The sequence below is a fragment of the Pinus tabuliformis genome, chromosome 4_2, assembly GCF_031772625.1.
Source record: "Pinus tabuliformis cultivar Carrire ecotype Pingquan chromosome 4_2, CPIR1, whole genome shotgun sequence".
Lineage (NCBI taxonomy): Eukaryota > Viridiplantae > Streptophyta > Pinopsida > Pinales > Pinaceae > Pinus > Pinus tabuliformis.
In genome coordinates this window covers 503575375-503586346 of record NC_142304.1, presented here as the reverse complement: position 1 = coordinate 503586346, position 10972 = coordinate 503575375, and positions in this window count along the sequence as shown.

Genomic DNA, 10972 nt, shown 5'->3' with positions numbered 1-10972 from the left:
TCAGCCTATCACCCTCAAACTGATGGGCAAACTGAAGTGGTCAATAGGAGCTTTGGAAACATATGAAGAAGCTTGGGTTACAAACATCCAAAACAATGGGATTAAGTGCTTGATCAAGATGAATTTGCTTACAATGATACTCCTAACAGGAGTATAGGAATGAGACCATTTCAAATTGTTTTTGGAATTCATCCTAGAGGAGTATATGAGCTTAGAGATTTGGGAAAAAAAGAGATAAGGAGTGAAAATTCTGAAGAATTTGTAGAACAAATGCAAAAATTGCAGGAGGATGTCAAGCAAAGGTTACAGGAAAGTAGCAGGAAGTATAAACAAAGGGCTGATGTGAAGAGAAGAGAAAAGGAATTCTAGGTGGGTGATCTAGTTATGGTTTACTTGAGGAAAGAAAGATTTTCTGTAAGGACTTATAACAAATTAAAAATGGAAAATATAGGACCCTGTAGAAAATTAACGAAGTTTTCCTCAAATGCTTATGAAATTGAATTACCGGAAGGAATTGGAATATCTCCTATCTTAATGTTGCATATTTGTATCCATACAAGGAAACAGAGACAGAATCACAACATGAACCTGCATATGAGGAAGTTTACACTCTAAATTGAGAGGAACAAATGCCAAGGATAGTAAAGAGAGAAGTGGAAGCAGTCTTGGAGAAGGGAGTAACAAATAAAACTAGAGGATAAACATATTATCAGTATCTAATCAAATGGAATGGATGACCAATTGAAGATTATAGTTTGATTACAACAACAGAGTTAAAGAAATATCAAGTGAATCCTAAAGACTTGATGGAACCTTATTCTCTTCCCTAGGAGTCTGATGCACGAGCATCAAATGAGATAAATTACCTTTGACCTGACCAGTCAAAATTATTTACTAAAGAGGGTTGGACCTCTTAAATGTTCTTATTTATTATTTGTTTGTAAAATTTATTGGAGTGCCCAGATTAGGAGTGAAGTGATAGATTTTGTTATCTTAGTTTTGTGTTAGGAAAATTAAATAGGGATTAGGTTGTTTGACAAATTCGAATTTAGAGAGGAGCATTAAAAAAGAAAAAAAACTCATTTTTTGAAAATGTTGAATGTAGATTAGGTCAGTAAGGGCTAGAAAATCTTTTATGATTGTGATTTTTCTTTTCATAATTGATTCAATGGAGTTTCATGGTGTATCTAATATCATCTTATGTCAATAAATTTTTTGCTTCAATTGATGAAAAATCATTTTGATGTAGTTTAATGGTGGAATCTTATATATGGATATCCACTAAATTGTGTATCTTTGGGAATTTTGCATCCAAACGAGATTGATCTATAGATATGCTCAATGCTATGAGTATTTTATCCTAATTTCATGTTTTCTCAATGATAGATCTAAAGAATTCTCGAATTTCTATGTTTTTTCTTGCTTGAAATCACCCGAAGAAAACAAAAACCTTCAGTCATAGAAAGGTTACGCCATGGTTGTGCTTGGAACAAAAAGATCATGCAGGAATAGAAAGGTCACACCGTGGGTCGCACCTAAGATAGAAAGGTCACACAAAAGGAGATGGGTCACGCCATGGGTCGTGCCTGAGACAGATGGGTCACGCCAGGTGATAGAAGGGTTACACTAGCATGCAGAAGCGTCACGCCAGTTTAGGATTGTTTTTAACCAAATTTTAGGAGCCCATTTCGAACTTTGATTAATGGGTCAAGTAGCCCCGTGTGTCTACTTTCTGTTGCGTCATCAAACTCGAAAAAATACCCCAGGAAAGGCCTCTAAAAATTGAATTTTCCGACCTCACTCAAAAGCACTATGTTTTGTAAAAAAATTGTTGAGACAAAAGTTTTTGGGAACAAAGTATTGGCGGGTCAGTCTTCGATTACACACTTAGAGTTTTCTTGGATAACTCTTGGAGGATTTTGGGCACACATTTGATTTTGATCAAGAAGGCAAAGAAAAAGTCAGAAAGTGCAAGGGATCAATGAAATCAACAACTACAATGGGTTTTCTTTGTAGGTGTCTAGTTTCATGTATGATTTCCATGCTAGTTTTGACATGCATGGCATATGCATGTGGTTATTTTGTTATGATCTATCATTGGCATGGAGGATTTCCTCGATTGAGAGTGGTTTTCTCTAGCCTTTCCATTTCCTGGATAGCCATGGTGTTCTAGGTTTTCCCTTTTGTTTTATGATTGGTGGTCATGTTCCTTATGGTTGCGGGTTGGGTTAATATTTCTTGGAGCCTTGGTTGGTCAAACACTCTAGATCCCTTGGTGGGTTAAGTTATTAGTCCTAAAGCCTTGGTTAGACAAATGCTTTGGAGCCCTGTTGAAGTTGTGGGTTGAGTTACTAGTCCTGGAGTTGGGTTGGAACAAACGCTCTAGAGCCCTGAAAAACTTTGGTAGATACCAATCTGGTGATGGTTAGTGATGTCTGACTATGAGGTGGAATCATTGGTTGAGGGTTGAGGCAGTTTGGCCTTTGGAAGCCCTGCCTTTGTTTTGGTTGGTTTATTCCATGAGATTTCACATTCATGCTTGGGATATGGTGTGGGGGTGATTGGCTGAAAGACAGATTTGGTTCAGCCCAATCTATTGTCGGGTGGTACATGGAAGTCCCTAACTTTGTTATGATCTATCATTGGCATGGAGGATTTCCTGGATTGACAATGGTTTCCCTAGCCTTTCCATTTCTTGGTAACCATGTTGTTGTGGGTTTTCCCTTTTGTTTTATGTTAGTGCTCATGTTGCTTATGGTTGTGGGTTGGTTTAATATTTCTTGGAGCCTTGGTTGGTCAAACACTTTGGATCCCTTAGTGGGATAAGTTATTATTCCTAAAGCCTCAGTTGGACAAATGCTTTTGAGCCCTAATGAAGTTGTGGGTTGAGTTACTAGTCTTGGAGTTAGGTTGGAACAAATGATCTGGAGCCTGAAACAACTTTGGTAGAGACCAATCTGGTGATGGTTAGTAATATCCAACTATGAGGTGGAATCACTAGTTGAGGATTGAGGAAGTTTGGCCTTTGGAAGCCCTGGTTTTGTTCTGGCTTGGGATATGGTGCAGGGGTGATTGGCTGAAAGAGAGATTTGGTTCAACCCAATCTATTGTGGGGTGGTACGTGGAAGTCCTTGACTTGGTTTGATTTTAATATGTTAATAAGAGTTATTTTCCTCTTGTATTTTATGAGTAAATTTACATGTTATTATGTGGATTTAATGACTATTCTATTACTGTTATTATTTTGATTATATGTTGGTTATAAGCATGGTTTTATGACAAACTTGAATTATGGATCTCATCATTATTTGGTTAGTAAATGAAATGTTAATGAATATATGACATAATAGATGATATTGCAGCTATTGTGAGAGGGCATCAAACCTTATTGACGATTCTCAGATAAAAAAGAGACCGCTATGTTCACATGTGTATTTATGACCTGTACATGTTAGGTCCTATAATACTAGTGATTCCCCCATTACTATTGTCATTGTATCCATTATTGTTATTGTTGTGCCCCTCTCCATATTCCTATTATTGTGCCCCATAGAATTCCTCTATTGTTATTTTTGTGCCTTTATATTATTATTGTTAGGTTGGCTTGGTCATATTGTGACCCCTTAGACTCCTATATATAGAAAGGAGGTTTTTTCATTTGAATCATCCAAGAATCGTTCAATTGTGTAATGTAAAGGAGGTTTCCCCCTCGAAGAGGCTGAGTTTTAAGGCATTAATCTATCTGTTAGAAATTATATATTACGGAGCAATGGAACACATAAAATATTGCAGAAATATAAACACAAAAAACGCACAAAACAAGAGAGGCACAGATATACGTGGTTCACCCAGTTTGGGCTACGTCCACCTCGAACAGCTAGTCCTTCCTTTCTATTATCCAGCAAAATGAAGAGACACAACCTACAGCAAATCTGTTGTAATATCCTCTGTTTTCTCTCACAGTCTCACCTCTCTGTTTCTCGCTCACAGAATACACATCTATCACACAGTCTCAAAATACAATGCCCTCATACAAAGAGAGGGGTTTCCTTCTAGGGCAAAAAACCCTAAACTAAACATAAGTTCTACCGTTAGATCATCCGCCTAATGAACGGCCCAGATTGACTAGAAATTACTATACTTTTACAAGGCAATTTTACATTTATTTTTGGCTTCGGGGGCGCTACCCCCGAGCCCCCGCCAGGGGACCGCTGGCCCCCAGACCCCCGCGGGGGCGACAAGTCCCCCTCGCACCCCCCCACGTGGAGGGGGTGTACATAACTTCCTAGGGTATACATCCGGCTGAAACAAAGACCTCTGAACAATCATGCTCCACACACAACAATCTCCCACTTGGAGAATGACTGTAGCAACTCCACCGCTACTTCATTTGCTGGGCAATGACTCCTCTTTGGACCTGGCTGTTTCTCATCTTCATCGTCATCCTTGAAGAACAATTGAAACTGAGCATGTTCTCAGTTTCTCCCTGGTTACAACTTTTGTTAGCATATCTGCAGGATTCTGGCTAGTGTGTATCTTTTCCAGCTTCAACTCTCCATCTTCCAACACTGATCGTATGAAATGATACTTGAGCTGTATGTGTTTAGTCCTGGAATGAAATGCTGAGTTCTTTGCAAGATGAATGGCACTTTGGCTATCACTGTATAACGTGCCCATATCATGCTTCTTACCCAACTCACCCATAAACCTTTGTAACCAAATCATTTCTTTACTAGCCTCTGTAGCAGCAACATACTCTGATTTTGTTGTTGAAAGTGCAACAACACTTTAGATTTTTGAAACCCAACTGACAGTTGTTCCTCCAATAGTAAATACATATCCTGTAGTACTCCTCCTTTGATCTCTGTCACCTGCCATATCTGCATCAACATATCCTTGTAGGGAGATGTTTGAACCACCAAAGCATAATGCTTGATTTGTGGTACCTTTCAAATATCTGAGAATCCATTTCACTGCCATCCAATGTTCCTTTACTGGATTGTTCATGTACCTGCTTACAACTCCCACTGCATGTGAAATATCCGGCCTTGTGCAGACCATTTCATACATTAAGCTTCCAACTGTTGATGCATATGGAACTTTAGACATATAATCCATGTCTTCTTGGGTCTTTGGGCACATTTCCTTGCTAAGTTTGAAATGGCTAGCAAAAGGTGTACTAACTGGTTTTGCATTGTGCATGTTAAATCTTTTCAACACCTTTTGTATGTACTCATTCTGAGACAACGTTAATTTATGATTTTTTCTGTCTCTAGTTATTCTCATACCAAGGATTTGTTTTGCAGCTCCCAAATCCTTCATTGCAAATGAATTTGCCAATTTTCTTTTGAGCACATTTATTTCCTGCATGTTAGATCCTGCAACAAGCATGTCATCTACATACAATAACAATATAATATAGCTGCCATCATTTTGCTTTTTCAAATAAACACAATGATCAGAGTGACATCTAGTATAACCTTGTTCAGACATAAACTTGTCAAATTTTAGATACCACTACCTTGGAGCCTGTTTTAAGCCATACAAGCTCTTCTTCAACCTGCACACTAGTTTCTCCTTCCCTTTCACCTCATATCCTTATGGCTGCTGCATATATATCTCTTCCTCCAAATCCCCATGGAGAAAGGTTGTCTTTACATCTAACTGCTCAAGATGCAAATCTTCAGCTGCTACAAGACTTAAAATAGTTCTGATTGAAGTCATTTTAACAACAGGAGAAAATATTTCATCAAAATCAATACCTTTCTTCTGTGCAAACCCCTTCACCACAATTCTAGCTTTGTACCTCTATTTTCCTCCATCTTCTTCCTTCAGCCTGTAAACCCATTTATTCTTCAATGTAGTTTTTCCTGCAGGCAACCTGACTAAATCCCAAGTATGGTTATGCATTAAGGAGTCCATCTCTTCTTCCATGGCTACCTCCCACTTCTTCTTGCTTTCAACCTGCATTGCTTCTTCATAACATTCGGGTTCACCAGAATCAGTCAACAATAAATAATATAATGAAGGAGAGTATCGTTCAGGGGGTCTACTTATCCTGGTAGATCTTCTAACACCACTTTCAGGTGTTTGGGGTGCCTGTTGCTGTTGTGGTGGTTATTGTTGTTGATTATTATTATTTTCAGGCACCTTTACCTTTTCAGTGATGTCATCGAGAACTGCGTATTCCTTGTTTTCGTTTTCTTTCTTCTTTTCCTGCAACTGATTCTTATACAAGACCTTTTCATTGAATATTACATCTCTGCTCCTAATGATTTTGTGATTTTCATAATCATATAAGCGATAACCAAAATCATTAACACCATATCCAATAAAGGTACATTTCTTTGACTTTGCCTCAAGCTTTGTTCTATTTTCTTTATCAATATGGACAAAGGCCTCACAACCAAAAGGCTTTAAAAAAGAGCAGTTTACCTTTTTACCTGTCCATGCTTCCTCCGGAACACCACCATCCAAGGAACTTGAAGGCCCTCTGTTTATTAGATAAACAGCAGTATCTACAACATCTGCCCAAAACTGTAAAGGCAATCCTACATGCAATCTCATGCACCTTGCACGCTCCATGATTGTTCTGTTCATCCTTTCTGACACACCATTTTCTTGTGGTGGTCTTGGAACTGTCTTCTCTCTGCGAATTCCATGTTCTGAACAGTACCTATCAAACTCTTTGCTGCAATATTCACCTCCATTGTCTGATCTAAGACACTTCAATTTCTTTCCTGTCTCAATCTCAACCAAAGCTTTCCATTTCTTGAAAGTATCAAATACATCAGATTTATTCTTAATACAATAAATCCAAGTTTTTCTAGTTGCATCATCAATAAAGGTAACATAATAACGAGAGCCACCAAGGGATGATACCTGAGCAGGTCCCCATACGTCTGTATGCACAAGCTCTAATTTTTCATTCTTCTTTTCTTTCCCAACTTTGAGAAATCTGACTCTCTTCTGTTTTCCATAAATGCAGTTCTCACATAAGTCCAAATCAACATTCTTCAAACCCGGCAACAAATTCCTTGAGTGAAGAATCTTCATCCCCTTTTCACTCATGTGTCCGAGCCTATGATGCCATAATGCTGCATCTGCTCCTTTGGAAGTTAAAGCATTAACAGAGTTAGAAATACCATTGCATAAATACAATGTACCAACCTTTTCGCCTTTTGCTATTACCAGGGCTCCTTTGGTGACCTTCCAAGCTTTATGTGTGAAAGTTGTCACACAACCTTCACCACCTAACTGCCCTGTTGAAATCAGATTTTTCTTTAGATCTGGAACATGCCTTACCTCCTTTAATAGCCATTGGTTTCCATTCTGCTGTTTTACAAGAACCTTACCCATTCAAACGATTTTACAAGGTTTATCATCACCCAGACGAACTTGTCCAAAATCTCCTTGAACATAGTCATGAAAGTATTTCTTATCAGGTGTGGCATGGAATGAAGCCCCTGAATCTACCACCCAGGAATCAGTAATATTTTCGAAAGAAAGAATCAAAGCATCTTGTAACACCTCACCTGTCACATTTGCTTCATGATTGTTTTCTTGTTGTGCATCTCCTTCTTTTCCCTTCCAAGATCTACAGTCTTTCTTTAGGTGTCCTTTCTTTCCACATTTCCAGCACACTATCCCCGATCTGGACTTGGATCTGCCTTTCCTTGATTTACTGCGATATCCTGAGCTCTTTCCTCTTTCCATTTTTCTTCCTCTAGACTCTGCACTCAAAGAATTTCCCGATGTCTCACTAGAGCTTTTCTATCGCATTTCCTCGCTAAGGATAGCACCGACAACATCATCAAACTTTAAAGTACTAGATCAAGAAACGGAGTTGCTAATGGACATTACCAAACCATTCCAACTTTCTGGTAATGAGCACAAGAATAACAGAGCTCTAACTTCATCATCAAAGTTTACCCCTACAGAACTTAACTGACTTGTCACTGTATTAAAATCATTTAAATGGTTTGCAACAGATCCACCTTCCGACATATTCATATTAAATAACCGTTTCATAAGAAATACCTTGTTTGAGGCTGAGGGTTTTTCATATAGTTTCGACAACATCTTCATCAAACCCTCTATCGTGGTTTCCTTCGAAATGTTGAAGGCGACTGACGCAACAAGGCACAACCGTATTGTTCCAAGTGCCTTTCTATCGAAAAGGTTCCATTCTTCGTCTTTCATACCCGTCGGAATCTTTGCTTTTCCGCCCAATGGTAGGTATAGATCTTTTTGATACAGATAATCTTCCATCTGGATCTTCCAGAGCAAGAAGTTTGGGCCGTTAAATTTTTCGACCCTAAACTTACCATCTTCCGCCATTGCTCCCACTTGACCTAGGAACCCTTCTTTCCTGCGAGTTTATCAGCCAAATAGACCTTCGGCTCTGATACCAGTTGTTAGAAATTATATATTCCGGAGCAATGGAACACATAAAATATTGCAGAAATATAAACACAGAAAACGCACAAAACAAGAGAGACACAGATATACGTGGTTCACCCAGTTTGGGCTACGTCCACCCCGAACAACCAGTCCTTCCTTTCTATTATCTAGCAAAATTAAGAGACACAACCTACAGCGAATCCGCTGTAATATCCTCTGTTTTCTCTCACAGTCTCACCTCTCTGTTTCTCTCTCACAGAATACACATCTATCACACAGCCTCAAAATACAATGCCCTCATACAAAGAGATGGGTTGCCTTCTAGGGCAAAAAACCCTAAACTAAACATAAGTTCTACCGTCAGATCATCCACCTAATGAACGACCCAGATTGACTAGAAATTACTATACTTTTACAAGGCAAATTTACATTTATTTTTGGCTTCGAGGGCGCTACCCCCGAACCCCCGCCGGGGGATCGCTGGCCCCCAGACCCCCGCGGGGGGGACAAGTCCCCCCCGCACCCCCCGCGTGGAGGGGGTGTACATAACTTCCTAGTGTATACATCCGGCTGAAACAAAGACCTCTGAACAATCATGCTCCACACACAACACTATCTTTTCTATCTTTTTGTGAGCTGGCTTTGGATTCTAGGGTTCTATTACTCCAAATAAGTCATCGTGGAATTTTCGCTATAACTTTTTTTCTGCAACGTTTCAGAAGCTTAAAAAAAACCATTTGAGATGAAATCGCGATAAACCTCCGGTCCAAATTTAAGATCCTGTATCACTATATTTTCGGATATATAATATGAGGAAGTTAGGGTTGTTGCAGACCCCCGAATTACATTCCAAATAGGTCACCTTGGGAAAATCATCATAACGTTCGCTCTGAGCATCAGATTGAATTTTTGTGAGAAGTTAAAGAAAGAGGACGGACTGTGGTTTTCTTGGGTATCATTTTCAGAACCTAAGGTTGAAACAATAACCCACGGCATGTCGTACAAGTTCAATCTACTGAACCAGTCTATACTCAGGTCATCGTGGGAGATTTGGCATAACTCTTCATTGGAGAATCCAATCTTGATCAGACTTGCGAGGTTAGAAATATTGCTCAAAGGGTTACCACAGGAAGAAATTTCAGACCTAGGAGATCCAAAATTACAGATATACATCAGATTCAATATCGAGCTCCTACAAAGTGAAAAAAGGTGTGTAGTTTTTTTTTAATTTTTGCATAAGCTTGGTTTGAAAAATTAGTTTGAAGGAATTCAAAGGGCATAGTGAAGAATTATTATCGGTAATTGATGCCTCAAAGAAAGAAAATGGAAACACCTAGTAAGCAACCTGAAATCTCTAGCATGAATCATGAAGAAGAGGAAGAAATGCAACATGATATATCAAAATTACGAGACCAAGTGCAACAAATTTCACTCACACAAAAAGTAACAGAAAATAAGATGGATGGTTTAAAGAAATACGTAGAAGCTAAGATGGATGGTTTAAAGAAAGGCATAGAAGCTAAGATGGATGGTTTAAAGAAAGGTGTAGAAGCTAAGATGAATGACGTGGAAGCTAAGATGGATGGCATGGAAGCTAAGATGGATGACGTGGAAGCTAATATGGATGGCATGGAAGCTATGATGTATGATTCAAAAAAAGGAATGGAAGATTTGCAGACAAATTTGAAGACAGATTTGACAAATATTCTACAAGAAATGCTTACTAATTGCGAAAGGGTAGGAAAGGGAACTCATGATGAGAACAAAATAAATGCTAATCATGATTTCATAGACTCTAACGTTGGATCGAAGAACCACCATGTTCCAAAGATCGATATGAGGAAGTTTGATGGCAAGGATCCTGGAACATGGATATTACAAATGGAGCAATTTTTCGATCTCCATAATGTGCAAAACACATAGAAGGTGGCATTGCAACTTTATATTTGGAACCAAATCAGTTTGTATGGTATCGATGGCTTTTCTCTAGTAAAAAAAATGTCACTTGGGCTATTTTTATAGATGAAATGATAGCACATTATGAGGATACAAAAAGCAAAACTTTTTTTAGCCAATCGATAACTCTCAAACAAAAGGGTTCAATGATGGAGCACATTGAGGACTTCCAAAAATTAAATATAAGGGTAAAAGATATTCCATAGGAGCATAGGGTTGATTTGTTCATAGGGACTTTAAAAGATAAATCCAACAGCAGGCAGATCAACATCACAATGAAAGAAGTTTTGATGTAGGTAATTGAGTATTCCTACGGCTACAACCATATAAACAAATGTCCCTCAAGCAAGCTAAGAATGATAATAAATTATCAGCAAAGTATTATGGTCCATACAAGGTGTTACAAAAGATAGGTACTATGGCATACAAATTGGAGCTTCCTACAACTTCACGAGTGCACCCAGTTTTCCATGTTTCATGCTTAAAGAAGGTTATAGGTGACAAGCTTCCAGTTTAAACAATATTGCTAGAACTTGATGAGGAACGAAAAATCATATTGGAACCTAAAGCAGTCAGAGAAAAAAGAACTCGACAACTGCAAAATTGATCAATT